Source organism: Arachis hypogaea, chromosome 16, assembly GCF_003086295.3.
Source record: "Arachis hypogaea cultivar Tifrunner chromosome 16, arahy.Tifrunner.gnm2.J5K5, whole genome shotgun sequence".
Taxonomy (NCBI): Eukaryota; Viridiplantae; Streptophyta; class Magnoliopsida; order Fabales; family Fabaceae; genus Arachis; species Arachis hypogaea.
Genome location: NC_092051.1, coordinates 65,980,580 through 65,999,545, shown reverse-complemented (window position 1 = coordinate 65,999,545; position 18,966 = coordinate 65,980,580).

Genomic DNA, 18,966 nt, shown 5'->3' with positions numbered 1-18,966 from the left:
CTCTTGGCAAGAGCTGAGCGCTCCTTGCTTGAGGAATGAGGTCCAGCTTCGAGTCCTTGGTGAGGCATTTGGGTGCCTAATTTTTGTGAAGGAAAACAAGGCTAGCGCATGCCTTGAGTGGGAGCTCCTTGGTTCGAAACTTGTGGGGTGCATTAGCAAACATTTTCCTTTGCATTTTCATGAGGAGAGAGCACGACAAAGCTCTTACCAAGAGCTCTAAGCTCTCCAAGTGAGCGCTACTTCCTTGGTTTCCTTGTGTCTCCGCTTCGAATCTTGGTGGTTGTACTTTGGTTTATTTTTGCTTGTTTTTGGTCCTTAATGATGCCTTTCACTCGTACCTCAATTTCATACCAAATATGGATTGTCATATATCATTGGAAAGCTCTGAATATCAGCTTTTCAACGCAACTAGAAGCACATCAATCGGACATCTGTAGCTCAAGTTATAATCCTTTGAAGGAGGCATGGTCATGCTGTGAGCGCCCAAGCTTAACTTAGTGAAAATTCTTGCTTCCAAGTTGAAATTGCATCATGATAAAGCTAGGCTGTTCGCATGAACCGAGCTTTGTGTGCTAATTGTCAATCTTCCTTGATTTGGTGCTGATTGTCAATCTTTCTGTGCTCCAACTTCAAAGTGTACCCCAAAGCTCTTTTTTTCTCCTTTTTAGCTTATTTTGTGCTTCTTTGCTTCTTTTTCTTCTTATTTCCTACAAGATTTATAAAATTAAAAGATAAAAGAAATATACCAATTAAGTACAAAAGCATTCTATATTTAAGCACAATTCATCAATTTCTTGTATGAAAAAGCTTAGAAAAACATGACATGGTGACATGTCATCAGTAAAGTGTTGTATTTTTACAGAGGGATAGGTTTATATTTAAGTCTTGTATGAATAATTATTATGTATTAATATTAATTATGTGAGTATATGTTTATCTGACATAGTTGAGTTGAAGTAGATACCAAACTAAAAGGAATTTCATTTTTCTTAAAATCTATCGATCAATTAACATGTAGAGGCTCAATATTAAATAGCTAATAAAAGGAAAATAGAGTTGTAACGCCTTATTCTTAGTACGATCATGACGTGCTAGAAGTTAAGGTGTTACACACTAAGCAGCATAACTAAATTGACTAATTTAACAAAAATTGAACAAACTAATTAAACTAAGAAAATGTAAACAGGAAAAAAATTTGAGAACCTGCAAAAATTTACCTTTCAAAGTATTGTCTATGTTCTCAGCCTCAGTTGTATTAATATAATTCTTGTCCTGCTCCTCTATAATATCTCCTTCATTCTCATCCAATTGCTCTTCACCATCAGGTTCATTGTTAAGTTTAAAAAATGTATCAATCGGCATTAAAGCGAATTGATGTATTTTTCCCTTCTTAGTTGGCCTTTCTTGCAAGCTGCCACAATCTTCAATATCATCTTCAATTGTGGTCTCTTTTCTCTTTAAATCTTAACTTAATCTGAAATCTACTTCTGTAGTATTCTTGTGAGCCATAGCAGTAGATTTAGAAGGAAGTTCTTTTTCTTGTCTACATGTTGATCCTTGTGAGTGAGTCATACTTGCTTCCATCTGTACTTTACTTTTCTTCAAATTCTGCCCTTTTTCCTTTGCAACTTTTGGCTTTTCTACAAAATTCTACTTATCATTTGCTAGGACACCATTTTTTCTTAACTTCTGCTCCCTTTCCCTATCACTAAGGCTTTTTGTCCATTACTTTGTCAACTAAAATAAAAGACACGAAGATATGTTTTAGACTAACTATAAGTGATTTTTTCAATCAAGAGCTTATTGCATCTAAAGAATTTCTAGAAGTCAACCACATATATTCAAAAGAGAACATCTCAACCAATCATGAGACTAACAATTTTTATCTAACAAACTATGCAAAGAAGCTTAAGCAATCAATTAATCAGTAAATATTCTTAACAATTAAATGTTCAAACAAATTTAAAAAGATAATATATTAAATGATTTACCTGTAGTGTAGCTCAATATCTAAGGTAGTCACAGCTATAGAGAGACCCGCTATTTGATTCTCTTTTTCTGGTTTTAAAGAGACAAACTAAAACAGCAACAAAGAATAAAAATATAAGTAATTCATAACCAGATTTTTTAACAAAAAATTCATTTTTAAAACCAGTTTTTAGAAATCTTGTTTTCAAAAGTGATATATAACTAAAAAATCAAACAATAGAATTATCAAGTTTAGCAACACAGAAATCCAGAACACAATGCACTAACAAAACGTGTTCATCTTCAAATAGACAGCATCATCATATGTTTCTTCTACCACACTCTATCACCAAGAAAAAATCTAAAACAATTAGTACAATGATGAGTTTTGCTAACTATAACTCAAATTGATGAACAATGCACAAACAGTTTTTGAACAATACAAATTTGAACAATACACAAACGGCCAAATACAAATTTCCCTTTCTATCTTATTAGCCAAATAAAGCCTCAAAACAGTTTTTGAACAATGCACAAACATCACCACTTTTCTTTTTCTTCTTAAATCCAACAAAAATACCCAACAGCCAAAGCCCTAACTAAGCAACAGAAAATCAGAGAAGAACACTTACCACAGATGACAACCCACAAACGGCCGATGCAGTGAAGTAGCAGCAGCAAAGAGACAATCCACAGATGACAACCCTTTTTTTATTTTAAAGAGACAAACTACAATAGTAACAAAGAATAAAAATAGTAATTTTAGTCAATATTCTTAAAATACTTGTTATCAAAAATCAAAAGCAATATTAACAAGAACACAAAATGAGAACAGCATTTTGAGATAACAAATTACCAAATCAAAATTAGAATAGCACTGTACCAAAAAGTATTTCAATTGAAACTCTTCTCAAATTCCTTCTATAATTGAGGTCCAAAAAATTATTTTGTTAATATAATTTGGCTCACTTTTAAACTAAAGGACTTTTAATAAAGTATTGATGCCAGTGCATCTTGGCTAGTTTTACTAGCCATTTTTTGTATGCTTTAGGTTGGTTTCATGCATTTTCTCAGGAAATAAGCAAGTATTTGGTTGAATATACACTTACATCATGATTCAAGAAAACATTGTAAACTTTACATGATTTCATGAGAATTATGCATGAATTGAATGATAAAATGGATGATGCATGATCTCATGACTTGAAACAAAGCTTTGATGCACCTTGTTTGTTTGATTCTAGGACAAAGGAAGCAAAGAAGAGCAACGTTAGCAGCCACGTTAGTCTCACTAATGTGGAATGGGAGCAAGCTTGCAACGTTAGTGGTAAAGTTATCACCAATAACGCCTTCGAAAGCCGTCATAACCCACGTTAGTTGCTACGTTAGTTACATTAACGTGGATACTAACGTGGAAGAGAGGAGAAGCCCCAACGTTAGTGGGAACGTTAATGGCATTAACTTTGAAGAAGGAGAGCATGGAAAGTTAGTGGCAACGTTAACGCGACTAACTTTAGCAAAGCAAAGGAAGACCCACGTTAATGGCCACGTTAATGCCACTAACGTGAACCATTAACATGGAGAAAGGAGGCAGCTGTGAAGTTAGTGGAAACGTTAATGCCAATAACTTTAGTGAAGCAAAGAAGGCCTACGTTAGTGGCCATGTTAGTGCCACTAACGTGGACACTAACGTGGGTAAAATCTCACCCGGCAGCCTGACCATGCCTTCTTCAAACAAAAATAACTTGAGCCACAAAGCTCCAAATGAGGTGATTCCAGTGGCATTGGAAAGCTGACATTCAGATTTTTCCAATGATATATAATGGTCTATAGTGGGTATGAAATTGGAGCACAAACAATAGGCATCTTTTAAGCCACAAAAACACCAACTGGTAGAAAGTGTGACATTAGCCACACTAACTTCAGCACTAACGCCACACTTGTAGCGTTAGTATGGCTAACGGTAACACTAATGATTACCACCTGGACCTCAACTTTATTTACTTCTCTTTCAAAGACCACCCAACCTCAAGCAAGTAAGCCCACAAGTGTCAACCAATCAAGGCTACAAGAAGCATCTAGAGTAAGAATTTTCATTTAATTGTAATTTGCTTTTAATTTCATTTCATTTTGTAATTTAGGAGAGACTATATAAAGGCCTTTGATGTTAGGATTTTTGCTAGTAAAGAATTTATAAAAATAGTCGCATTGTAGATATAGTTTCTAAACCAACAGAAATCCCTTCGTACAAACGTTTTGGTTGTCACAAGTAACAAACCCCTAAATAAATTGATAACCGAAGTATTCAAACCTCGGGTCGTCTTCTCAAGGAACTGCAGGGAAGTATGTTCTTATTATTGGTTATGAAGATTGTAAATTGAGGTTTCGAAGGTGAGGAACAAGTAATTTAAATTGCAATTAAAGTGAGTAAAAGACTGTAATTTAAATAAATAACTGTAAAACACACTTTTGGCAAGGTATGAGAAATTAGAAGTCCTATCCTAGTTATCCTTATCAATAATGATGAAAATTGAATCTTAATTCCACTTAGTTAACCTTTGCTAGAGCAAGGGAAGGTCAAGTGACTAATTAGTTAGATCCTCAAATCCTAGTTAATCCCTAAGGAAAGATTGGGATTATTGAAGTTCAATTCAATTAGCAAAGATAACGATTATCAATCATGTTTGAGTTTGATAACTCCTGAGTTACTGATTTCTTAACCAAGACCGAAAGGGGAAAAGTAAATCTACTGGAATAAAAATATCTTCAGATTGGGGATAAAAGTAACATAAATAAAAGAAAGCAACATTAAACTGAAATACCTCAATTAACATTAATTCAAAGAGCAATCTGTAACATAAAAGAATTCATAATTTTATTAAGAACATAATAAAAAGGAGTATTGAACCTGGTAAAGAGATAATCCGGAAAGCGAATAAAATCTTAAATCTAAATCCTAATCCTAAAGAGAGAGAGGAGAGAACCTCTCTCAAAACTAAATCTAAATCATGAAAAACTAACTAATTGGAGAGTCTCCCTGAATGGATGCATTCCCCCACTTTATAACCTCTGGTCTATGCCTTCTGGACTTGGATTTGGGCTAAAAAGGGCTTCAGAATTCACATTGAGCGTTTTCTGCAATTTCTGGTGCGTGGCCTCTGTCACGCGTCTGCGTGGGTTACGCGGTTGCGTCATTGGGAGTTTTTCCTTGTCACGCGGTCGTGTCAGTCATGCGTCCGCGTCATATGCGTTTCGCTCAAAGCACGTGGTCGCGTCAGTCATGCGACCGCGTTAATGTCTCTTCGCGCTGGCATGCGGCCGCGTCGCCCATGCGATCGCGTGGATGCCAGTTTCTTCAAAAACTCCGTTTTGTGCTTTCCTTCCATTTTTGTATGTTTCCTTTCCATCCTTTAAGTCATTCCTGCCTTAGAAGATCTGAAACTACTCAACACACGAATCACGACATCGAATGGAAATAAAGGGTAATCAAAATAATTATTTTTAAGCATAGGAAACATGTTTTTCACATACATCACATAATAAGGAAGGGAAAGTAAAACCATGCAATTAATATGAATAAGTGGGTGAAGGATTGAATAAATCACTCAGATTAAGCACAAAATATATCATAAAATATGGGTTTATCAACCTCCAGGTTAAAGAGTAAGTTAAGGTTAAAGTGGTGGAATCTCATGCAATGCAATCTACTCTAAATGCAACTACCTACATGCATCATGCAATTCTTAATTGTTATTCATTTGTATATAAAGCTTACATGTAGTTGAATTAATTCACATTCTCAAGGAGTCATATATATATATATATATATATAGCCAAACCTTAGATAATGATAAAGGACTTTTACAGTTGAGATGGGAGAGAAAAATATTTTATAAACTTGCAAGACAATTAATAATTCAAGCAGAGATATAAATTAATGAGCTATTGAACCCTTACTGGATTTTGTGTTTACTCTCTAGTCACTCAGTGTTTATTGGGTTAATCACTCTATTCTTCTTTTTATCCTTCCTTTCTATAACTTTGTTCTTCATCTAACCAATCAACAATTATAGAATATAGGCATACAAAAGTCATGAGGTCTTTAATTAAGGTTGTAATGGGGTCAAGGAAAAAGTAAAGGTATATGTATAAGGCTAAGTGAGCTAATTAAGTGAATCTTTGATTAGTCTAAGATCTCACCTAACATACATACTTTGTAAAGCAAAACTTCTTTACCTATTTTCCCACTTTTTCCCACTTTTGATGTTACATGCTCATACTTTAACTTTTGTCCCATGTGCATTTATTTTGCATTTGGGGAATTCTTTTGTATCCCCTTTATTCAAATACTGAAAAATAACATTTTTTTATTGCACATGGTATTTCAATTATTTGATTTTACATGAGCATGCTTCCCAAAAATTTTTTTATTTGAATAATTTTATTCTTTTCAACTTTTCTACCTTTTGTTTTTATCATCCATGTTTCCAATAGGTTTCCCACACTTAAACAATTACACACTTTCTATCTTAAGCTAACCAAGGATTCAACTTGGGATTTTTATTTTGTTTTTCTGCTTAAGGCTAATATTGTAGTTTATAGAATAAGAGGGGGTTTAAAGGTTCAAGGGGCTGACAAGGGTGATGCAAAAGGTAGGCTAATTTGGGATAAGTGAGCTAAAATCAAACAATGGCCTCAATCACTCTCTTGGTATGTATTTCTATTCTATAATTGGACATATAGATTAAAACAAAGTAAAGAACATCAGAATAAATAAGAAGGTGGAACACACAGGAATAAAAATTTTGGTTTGAATGTAACCATACAATTAAGCTCAAAACTCACAGGCTGTGTATTCTCTAGCTCAAAAATCATTTATCAATTATGTATGTCATGCAAGTAAAATTAAAAGTTCCCATTATTCTCAATGTAAAACTTAAGGTGGCTTTAAAGTTCTAATGTTTCTCCTTGATGAAATGTTGTTAACTAACTAACATATAATTCTATATATACAAGGTGTGTGGACTGTTTCTATTATGTCCAAGTTTCTAGTTTACTTCCTTTTTATATTTTCAATTTAAACTAAGCTATCTGATGAGCGGATATTTTATACGCTTTTTGGGGTTAATTTCATATAGTTTTTAGTGTGTTTTAGTTAGTTTTTAGTTTATTTTCAGTAGTTTCTAGGCAAAATTCATATTTCTGGACTTTACTATGAGTTTGTGTATTTTTCTGTAATTTCAGGTATTTTTTGGCTGAAATTGAGGGAGCTGAGCAGAAATCTAATTCAGGCTGAAAAAGGACTGCTGATGTTGTTGGATTCTGACCTCCCTGCACTCGGAATGGATTTTCTGGAGCTACAGGACTCCAAATGGCGCACTTCCAATTGCGTTGGAAAGTAGACATCTAGGGCTTTCCGTTAATATATAATAGTCTATACTTTGCTCAAGGATAGACGATGTAAACTGGCGTTCAATGCCAGTTCCATGTTGCAGTCTGGCGTCCAGCGCCAGAAACAAGTTACATGTTGGAGTTCAATGCCAGAAAAGGATCCAAAGCTGGCGTTGAACGCCCAAAACAGCCCTATGCACGTGATTAGCTTAAGTCTCAGCCCCAGCACACACACCAAGTGGGCCCCAGAAGTGGATTTCTGCACTATCCATCTTAGTTTACTCATTTTCTATAAACCTAGTTTACTAGTCTAGTATTTAAACAACTTTTAGAGACTTGTCTTGTATCTCATGACATTTTAGATCTAAACTTTGTACCTTTTGATGGCATGAGTGTCTAAACTCCATTGTTGGGGGTGAGGAGTTCTGCTGTGTCTCGATGAACTAATGAAAGTATTTATGTTTTCCATTCAAACATGCGTGTTCCTATCTAAGATATCCATTTTTACTTCAATATGAATGTGATGAACGTGACAATCATCATCATTCCTCCACGAACGCGTGCCTGACAACCACTTACGTTCGACTGTAGAATGAATGAATATCTCTTAGATCTCTTAATCGGAATCTTCGTGGTATAAGCTGGATTGATGGCAGCATTCAAGAGAATCCGGAAAGTCTAAACCTTGTCTGTGGTATTCCGAGTAGGATTCAGGGATTGAATGACTGTGATGAGCTTCAAACTCGCGAGTGCTGGGCGTAGTGACAGACGCAAAAGGATAGTAAATCCTATTCCGGTACGATTGAGAACCTGCAGATGATTAACCGTGCGGTGACAGCGCACCTGGACCCTTTTCACTGGAATGATGGATGGTAGCCATTGACAACGGTGATCCACCAACACATAGCTTGCCATAGGAGGACATGCGTGCGTGAACCAGAAACAGAGGAAAGCAGAATTTCAGAAGACAAAGCATCTCCAAAACTCCAACATATTCTCCATCATTGCATACAAATATAATTTGTGTTCTGCCCTTTTATTCCTTGCAATTAAATTTGATAAGTGAATTATTTTATTGTTTTCCTAACTAAGAGTTACAAGATAACCATAGATTGCTTCAAGCCAGCAATCTCCGTGGGATCGACCCTTACTCACGTAAGGTATTACTTGGACGACCCAGTGCATTTGCTGGTTAGTTGTGCGAATTTGTGAAGAACTGTGATTTCCAACTTTGTGCACCAAGTTTTTGGCGCCGTTGCCGGGGATTGTTTGAGTTTGGACAACTGACGGTTTATTTTGTTGCTTAGATTAGGAAAAATTTTTCTTTTTGGTTTAAAATCTTTTATTATTTATACCTTGTTAAAACACTTTAAATTTATAGCTCAATTAGCTTGAGCGTGGTGCTTATGTTCTTAGTAATTGGCTATCCTATTTTTAAAATCTTTTTCAAAAATAATTTTTCTTTGAATAAATCTTGTGCCAAACTTTAAGTTTGGTGTTTTCTTGTTGATTTTTCTTTGTTTTTCGAAAATTTTAGTTTGGTTTTCTAAAAATTTTATGTTTGGTGTTCTTTCTTCATGTTCTTGTGCTCTTGTGAGTCTTCAAAGTGTTCTTGAGTTTTCCTTGTGTCTTGATCTTAAAATTTTTAAGTTTGGTGTTCCTTGGTGTTTTCCCTCCAAAATTTTTGAAAACAAGGAGCATTAGATCTAAAAAAATTTTAAATCTTGTGCTATCTTATTGTTTTTCTCTCTCCTCTTTAAATTCAAAAATATATTCTCTCTCTATTTTAAAGCAAATTTTCAAAATTTACCTTTAAAATTCAGATTTTTATTTCAAAATTTAAAACCTTTTTCAAAAATTATCATATCCTTTTCAAAATTTCCTAACAGTGTCTTTCTCCTCATTTTTTTTTGAAAATCTTCACCCATATTTATTTATTTTAATTTATTTTGTTTTCGAAATAAATAAATAATTAAATAAATAAAAATATTTTTCTTCTATTTTACATCATCTCCCTTTCTCCATCATGGACTTAAGTAGAAATGAACAGTCCAGGAGGACTTTGGGGTCATATGCTAACCCCTCTACTGCTTCATATGGGAGCAGTATCTGCATACCCTCCATTGGAGTCAGTAGCTTTGAGTTGAATCCTCAGCTCATTATCATGGTGCAGCAAAGTTGCCAGTATTCCGGTCTTCCACAGGAAGAAGCTACATAGTTTCTGGCACAGTTTTTACAGATTGCTGACACAGTACATGATAAGGAAGAAGATTAGGATGTCTACAGATTATTACTATTTCCATTTGCTGTAAAAGACCAAGCTAAGAGGTGGTTAAATAACCAACCTAAGGCCAGTATAAGGACATGAAAACAGCTGACAGAAAAATTCCTGAATCAATACTTTCCTCCAAAACGAATGACACAGCTAAGGCTGGACATCCAAGGCTTTAAACAAGGAGATAATGAATCTCTTTATGATTCTTGGGAGAGATACAGAGAGATGCTACGAAAATGCGCCTCTGAAATGTTTTCAGAGTGGGTTCAGTTAGACATCTTCTACTCTGGGCTTGCAGAAAGAGCTCAGATGTCTCTAGATTACTCAGCTGGTGGATCTATCCACATGAGAAAGACAATTGAAGAAGCTCAAGAGCTCATTGATATAGTTGCCAGAAATCAGCATCTGTACCTAAGCAGTGACCCTTCCATGAAAGAAGAGGTTAAAACAGTAACTGCTGAACTCAATCCTGTAAAACAAGCTTCTGAATTCAATCAGCAATTGGACTTTCTAACAAAGCAGTTAGCCGAATTCAAGGATAGACTACAAGAGACAAGAATGGCTAATATAAATATGGAAGAACAATTGAAGCAAACAAAGCAGCAACTGTCAAAACAAATAACAGAAGAATGCCAAGCAGTTCAATTAAGAAGTGGGAAGACATTAAATACCCCACCTCAAGGCAGCAAGAAGCCAAGAAATGAGAAAACCACCCAAAATCCACCTAAGGACAGTAAGAGCCCAGGAAAAAATAATTCTGGCGCTAAAACGCCAGAAATTGGGTGGAAGGCTGGCGCTGAACGCCCAGACCATGCTCAGGACTGGCGTTCAACACCAGAAACAAGCAAGGATTTGGCGTTGAACGTCCAAAAGAAACACAGTTCTGGTGTTCAGATGCCAGGAACAGATGAGGAGCTGGCGTCTAACGTCACTCCAGCTTCTAACTCTGGCACTCAATTGCCAGTGAGGGATCAGACACACACAAGTGCTGATGACAACCCATCTAAAAAGGCTTCTTCAACCACTTTTGTAGGAAATAAACCTACAGCAACTAAGGTTGAGGAATATAAAGCCAAGATACCTTATCCTCAAAAACTCCGCCAAGAGGAGCAGGATAAGTAATTTGCTCGCTTTGCAGATTATCTCAGGACTCTTGAAATAAAGATTCCATTTGCAGAGGCACTTGAGCAAATACCTTCTTATGCCAAGTTCATGAAAGGGATCTTGAGTCATAAGAAGGATTGGAGAGAAACTGAAAGAGTTCTCTTCACTGAAGAATGCAGTGCAGTCATTCTGAAAAGCTTTCCTGAAAAGCTTAAAGACCCTGGGAGTTTTCTGATACCATGCACATTAGAAGGTAATTGCACCAATACAGCTTTATGTGATCTTGGGGCAAGCATCAACCTAATACCTGCATCCACTATCAGAAAGCTTGGTTTAACTGAAGAAGTTAAACCAACCCGGATATGTCTCTAACTTGCTGATGGCTCCATTAAATACCCATCAGGCGTAATTGAAGACATGATTGTCAGAGTTGGGCCATTCGCCTTTCCCACTGACTTTGTAGTGCTGGAAATGGAGGAGCACAAGAGTTCTACTCTCATTCTAGGAAGACCCTTCCTAGCAACTGGACGAACTCTCATTAATGTCCAACAGGGGGAAATAACCCTGAGAGTCAATGAGGATGAGTTTAAGTTGAATGCTGTCAAAGCCATGCAGCATCCAGACACATCAAAAGACTGCATGAAAGTTGATTTTATTGACTCTTTGGTAGAAGAGATCAACATGGCTGAGAGTCTCGAATCAGAGTTGGAAGACATCTTTAAAGATGTTCAGCCTAATTTGGAGGATTCAGTGGAATTGAAAGAGCCTCTGAAATTTCCTCTGGAAGAGGAAAAACCTCCTAAACCCGAGCTCAAACCATTACCACCATCCCTGAAATATGCATTTCTGGGAGAAGGTGACACTTTTTCAGTGATCATAAGCTCTGCTTTAAATCCACAGGAAGAGGAAGCACTGATTCAAGTGCTAAGGACACACAAGACAGCTCTTGGGTGGTCCATAGGTGACCTTAAGGGCATAAGCCCAGCTAGATGCATGCACAAAATCTTATTGGAGGATAATGCTAAACCAGTGGTTCAACCATAGAGGCGGCTAAATCCAGCCATGAAGGAAGTGATGCAGAAAGAGGTCACCAAATTACTGGAGGCTGGGATTATTTATCCTATTTCTGATAGCCCCTGGGTGAGCCCTGTTCAAGTTGTCCCCAAAAAGGGAGGCATGACAGTGGTTCATAATGAAAAGAATGAACTGGTTCCTACAAGAACAGTTACAGGGTGGCGCATGTGTATTGACTACAGAAGGCTCAATACAGCCACCAGAAAGGATCATTTTCCTTTACCATTTATAGACCAGATGCTAGAAAGACTGGCAGGTCATGATTATTACTGCTTTTTGGATGGCTACTCAGGCTATAACCAGATTGCAGTAGATCCTCAGGATCAAGAGAAAACAGCATTCACATGTCCATCTGGAGTGTTTGCTTATAGAAGGATGCCGTTTGGGCTGTGTAATGCGCCTGCAACCTTCCAGAGATGCATGCTCTCTATTTTCTCTGATATGGTGGAAAAATTTCTGGAAGTCTTCATGGATGACTTCTCAGTATATGGAGACTCATTCAGCTCCTGTCTCGATCACCTGAAACTAGTTCTGAAAAGATGCCAAGAGACCAACCTGGTTTTAAACTAGGAAAAATGTCACTTTATGTTGACTGAAGGGATTGTCCTTGGGCATAAAATTTCAAACAAGGGAATAGAGGTGGATCAAGCAAAAATAGAGGTAATTAAAAAATTACCACCACCTGCTAATGTTAAGGCAATCAGAAGCTTTCTGGGGCATGCAGGATTCTATAGGAGGTTTATAAAGGATTTTTCAAAAATCGCAAAACCTCTGAGCAATCTGCTAGCTGCTGACACGCCATTTGTGTTTTACACAGAGTGTCTGCAGGCGTTTGAAACGCTGAAAGCCAAGCTGGTCACAGCACCAGTTATTTCTGCACCATACTGGACATTACCATTTGAGCTAATGTGTGATGCTAGTGATCACACCATTGGTGCAGTATTGGGATAGAGGCATGACAAGCTTCTGCATGTCATTTATTATGCTAGCCGCGTTTTAAATGACGCCCAGAAAAATTACACAACCACAGAAAAAGAATTGCTTGCAGTGGTTTATGCCATTGACAAGTTCAAATCATACTTAGTAGGATCAAAAGTGATTGTGTATACTGACCATGCTGCTCTTAAATATCTACTCACAAAGCAGGATTCAAAACCCAGGCTCATCAAATGGGTGTTGCTTCTGCAAGAGTTTGATATAGAAATAAGAGACAGAAAAGGGACAGAGAACAAAGTGGCTGATCATCTGTCCCGGATAGAGCCAATAGAAGGGACGTCATTCCCCTCTCTTGAAATCTCTGAGACCTTTCCTGATGAGCATTTGTTTGCCATTCAGGAAACACCATGGTTTACAGACATTGCAAACTACAAAGCTGCAAGGTTCATTCCCACGGAGTACAGCAGGCAACAAAAGAAAAAATTAATTACTGATGCAAAGTACTACTTGTGGGATGAACCCTATCTCTTTAAGAGATGTGCAGATGGCATAATCCGTAGGTGTGTGCCTAAAGAAGAAGCACAAAGGATCTTATGGCATTGCCATGGGTCACAATATGGAGGTCATTTCGAAGGTGAGCAAACAGCTACCAAGGTCCTCCAATGTGGCTTCTACTGGCCTACACTCTACAGAGATTCCCGAGAGTTTGTACGTAACTGTGACAGTTGTCAGAGAGCTGGTAATTTGCCTCACAGTTACGCCATGCCTCAACAAGGAATCTTGGAGATTGAGTTGTTTGATGTATGGGGTATTGATTTCATGGGGCGTTTCCCACCATCATACTCAAACACTTATATTCTGGTGGCAGTTGACTATGTATCAAAATGGGTTGAGGCCATTGCCACACCCACCAATGATACTAAAACAGTGCTGAAGTTCCTCCAGAAACATATATTCAGCAGGTTTGGTGTTCCCAGGGTACTAATCAGTGATGGGGGAACTCACTTCTGCAACAAACAGCTTTACTCTGCCATGGTCCGGTATGGGATTCGCCACAAGGTGGCGACTCCATATCATCCACAGACAAATGGACAAGTTGAAGTCTCTAACAGAAAACTAAAAAGAATCCTGGAATGGACTGTAAGTACCCGTAGAAAGGATTGGGCACGAAGCTTGGATGATGCTCTGTGGGCTTACAGAACAGCATTCAAGACTCCTATAGGGACCTCTCCATACCAACTTGTGTATGGTAAGGCATGCCACCTGCCCGTGGACCTGGAACATAAAGCCTACTGGGCAACCAGATTCCTAAACTTTGATGCCAAATTAGCTGCAGAAAAAAGATTGCTTCAGCTAAATGAGCTAGAGGAATTCAGATTCACTGCTTTCGAAAATGCCAAACTTTATAAAGAGAAATAAAAATAGTGGCATGACAGAAAGTTGTCATCTAGAATCTTTGAACCAGGACAGAAGGTTCTGTTGTTTAACTCTAGACTCAGGCTATTCCCGGGAAACTGAAATCCCGGTGGAGGGGACCATATGTGATTACAAGTGTATCACCATATGGTTATGTGAAATTTCAAGATATTGATTCTGATAAGAAGTTCATTGTTAATGGATAGAGAATCAAGCACTATCTTGAAGGCAATATTGAGCAAGAGTGCTCATGACTGAAGCTAAATTAAAAGCTCAGCAAGGTCCAGCTAAAGACAATAAACAAGCGCTTGCTGGGAGGCAACCCAGCCATGGGGCATCACTTCCTCTAAGCATTTTGCCCCATTCTTGATTTTATTTGTTTATATAAAGTTCACTGATACTAAGGTAAAGAGTCAATTGTATAAGTTCACAGGGTTACAGAAGGATTCTGCACACAAAACAGAGAAAAAGAGCTCACTGGCAAGAAAACGGCAGTAATATTCTGTTTTGGGCGTTCAACGCCCAAAAGAAGCATCCACTGGGCGTTGAACGCCAGTAAGGATAGCCATCTGGGCGTTAAAAGCCAGAAAGAAGCATCTTCTGGGAGTTGAACGCTAGAAAGAAGCTCCTTCTGGGCGTTTAACGCCAGATTTATAGCATCCTGGGCGTTCAGAAAAACACCCAGTGACAAAGGAGTTCCTAGCGTTCAACGCCAGAAAGAAGCAACAGCTGGGCATTGAACGCCCAGGAGAAGCAGCAGTTGGGCGTTGAACGCCCAAAACATGCAGCGTTTGGGCGTTCAAACGCCAGGATGGTGGGGAGGAGGTAAATTCGTTTTTTACTTCAAATTTTTCATTTTAATTTTAATTTTCATGTTTCAATTCATGATTTCTTGCATAAACATGTTACAAACCCTGATTTCTAAAATCCCTAATTTCTAAAAACCCTTATTTAAAAATATTAAATGTATCTTGATCCATAAGCACAAATCCTTTTTTTCAATCGAATTCAACTCTTTTTCAAAATTTTCAAAACACATCTATCTCTTTTCATTCAAAAATCTTTTCAACTAATCAATATCTTTTTCAAATCTCCATATTATCTTTTTCAAAAATCCAATTTTATCTTTTTCAAATATCTTTTATATCTTTTCAATTTTAAATTATATCTTTTCTTATCATACTTATTTTTTTTTAAAATCATATCTTCTATCTTATCTTTCTCCCTATTTTCGAAAACCCCCCCTCCCTTTTAAAAACCCATTCGGCCTCCTTCCTCTCATCCACTATCCTACACTAGCTCTCCTTCTATCCCTCTCCTTTCTTTTCTTTTTCTTGAGGACAAGCAAACCTCTAAGTTTGGTGTGTTTATCCGTGATCACTAAACCATACCCACTAAGATCATGGCTCCTAAAGGAAAACAACCCACTCCAAGAGGCAAGAAAGAGAGTGTTCCAAAACCACTTTGGAATCAAGGGAAGTTCTTAACTAAAGAACATTCAGACCATTATTACAAAATAATAGGTCTAAGATCAGTGATCCCGGAAGTTAGATTCGATCTGAAAGAAGACGAATATCCGGAGATCCAGGAGCAAATTCAAATTAGGAACTGGGAGATCCTAGCTAATCCTGAAACAAAAGTGGGAAGAAATATGGTCCAGGAGTTCTATGCTAATATGTGGCAAATAGACAAGCAAAGACTATCTGGATCTGCTCTCTATGACTATCGGACCTTGGTCAGAGGAAAGATTGTTCATACCCACCCTGACAAGATCAGGGAGATCTTAAAGCTACCTCAGCTGAAAGATGATCCATACTCCTTCAATAGGAGAATGATGAGAACAGACAAGGGCCTGGATAAGATTCTAGAGAATATATGTATCCCTGGAGCCAGGTGGACCACCAGCACGAAGGGTGTCCCAAATCAACTCAAAAGAGAAGATCTCAAACCAGTCGCCAGAGGATGGCTGGACTTCATTGGGCATTCTCTGCTGCCCACTAGCAACCGTTCTGAAGTCACTATTAGAAGAGCGGTGATGATCCATTCCGTCATGATGGGAAAAGAAGTGGAAGTTCATCAACTGATTTCAACTGAATTTTACAAAATTGCAAACAAAAATTCCAAAGATGCCAGGTTGGCTTATCCAAGCTTGATTTCTATGCTCTACAAGGACGCTGGAGTAAGGATGGGAATAACTGAGTATATCTCAGTTGAGCGACCAATCACCAAAGCATCAATGGAAAAACAACAAGCACAGGATGACCCCATCAAGAAGAGAACACAGGAATTTCTCCCAGAAATCCCTCAATTTGAATACTGGGAGTATCTTGAAACATCTATTACCAAGATGCAAGAAGCTATGGAACAAATAAAGAAAGAACAGAAGGAACAAAGTAGCATTCTTTGCTATTTGCTTAAAGAACAGGAGGAGCAAGGGCGTGATTTAAGGGAATTGAAGCGCCAGAAATTATCTCTTGAAGGACCAAGCACCCCGCAGATTAGAGGAACATCCACTTCCCAGAACAAAGGTTGTTAAATTCCAATCTTAGCCTAAACTCTGTGATAACTGTTTTTATTTTAGTTTTACCTTAGGAGTCATATAGTAATAATTAGTATCTATATTTTTTATTTTATCTCCAATTAAGCTATAATTTAATTTTATCATCATCATTAAACATGAATAAAATAGAAGAATTTCTTTAGAATAAGAGGCAATATTTTTCGAGTTTTTAATAAGATAAATTCTAATTATTTACATGTGGTGGCAATGCTTTCTGTCTTCTGAATGAATGCTTGAACAGTGCATATGTCTTTTGAATTTGATGTTTAAGACTGTTAAATATGTTGGCTCTTGAAAGAATGATGAACATGAGACATGTTATTGATAATCTGAAAAATCATAAAAATTATTCTTGAAGCAAGAAAAAGCAATGAATACAAAAGCTTGCAGAAAAAAAATAGAGAAAGAAAAAGAAAAAGCAAGCAGAAAAAGCCAAAGCTCTTAAAACCAAAAGGCAAGAGCAAAAAGCCAATAGCCCTTAAAACCAAAACGCAAGGGTAATAAAAAGGACCCCAAGGCTTTGAGCATCAGTGGATAGGAGGGCCTAAAGGAATAAAATCCTGGCCTAAGCGGCTAAACCAAGCTGTCCCTAACCATGTGCTTGTGGCGTGAAGGTGTCAAGTGAAAACTTGAGACTGAGCAGTTAAAGTCAAGGTCCAAAGCAAAAAGAAGAGTGTGCTTAAGAACCCTAGACACCTCTAATTGGGGACTTTAGCAAAGCTGAGTCACAATCTGAAAAGGTTCACCCAATTATGTGTCTGTGGCATTTATGTACGGTGGTAATACTGGAAAACAAAGTGCTTAGGGCCACGGCCAAGACTCATAAAGTAGCTGTGTTCAAGAATCAACATACTGAACTAGGAGAATCAATATCACTATCTGAATTCTGCTCTGAGCTTCAATGGATAAAGTGAGATGCCAAAACTGTTCAGAAGCAAAAAGCTACTAGTCCCGCTCATCTAATTAGAATCTGAGCTTCACTCAAAAACTCTGAGATATTATTGCTTCTTAAATTATTTGTATTCTATTTTATTTATCTAGTTGCTTGAGGACAAGCAACAGTTTAAGTTTGGTGTTGTGATGAGCGGATATTTTATACGCTTTTTGGGGTTAATTTCATATAGTTTTTAGTGTGTTTTAGTTAGTTTTTAGTTTATTTTTAGTAGTTTCTAGGCAAAATTCATATTTCTGGACTTTACTATGAGTTTGTGTGTTTTTCTGTAATTTTAGGTATTTTCTGGCTGAAATTGAGGGAGCTGAGCAGAAATCTGATTCAGGCTGAAAAAGGACTGCTGATGCTGTTGGATTCTGACCTCCTTGCACTCGGAATGGATTTTCTGGAGCTACAGGATTCCAAATGGCACGCTTCTAATTGCGTTGGATAGTGGACATCTAGGGCTTTCCAGCAATATATAATAGTCCATACTTTGCTCAAGGATAGACGACGTAAACTGGCGTTCAATGCCAGTTCCATGTTGCAGTCTGGCGTCCAGCGCCAGAAACAAGTTACAAGTTGGAGTACAACGCTAGAAAAGGATCCAAAGCTGGCGTTGAACGCCCAAAACAGCCCTATGCACGTGATTAGCTTAAGTCTCAGCCCCAGCACACACCAAGTGGGCCCCAAAAGTGGATTTCTGCACTATCCATCTTAGTTTACTCATTTTCTGTAAACCTAGTTTACTAGTCTAGTATTTAAACAACTTTTAGAGACTTGTCTTGTATCTCATGACATTTTATATCTAAACTTTGTACCTTTTGACGGCATGAGTCTCTAAACTCCATTGTTGGGGGTGAGGAGCTCTGCTGTGTCTCGATGAACTAATGCAAGTATTTCTGTTTTCCATTCAAACATGCGTGTTCCTATCTAAGATATCCATTCGAACTTCAATATGAATGTGATGAACGTGACAATCATCGTCATTCCTCCACGAACGCGTGCCTGACAACCACTTACGTTCCACTGTAGAATGATTGAATATCTCTTAGATCTCTTAATCGGAATCTTCGTTGTATAAGCTGGATTGATGGCATCATTCAAGAGAATCCGGAAAGTCTAAACCTTGTCTGTGGTATTCCGAGTAGGATTCAGGGATTGAATGACTGTGACGAGCTTCAAACTCGCGAGTGTTGGGCATAGTGACAGACGCAAAAGGATAGTAAATCCTATTCCGGTACGATTGAGAACCTGCAGATGATTAGCCGTACGGTGACAGCGCACCTGACCCTTTTCACTAGAAGGATG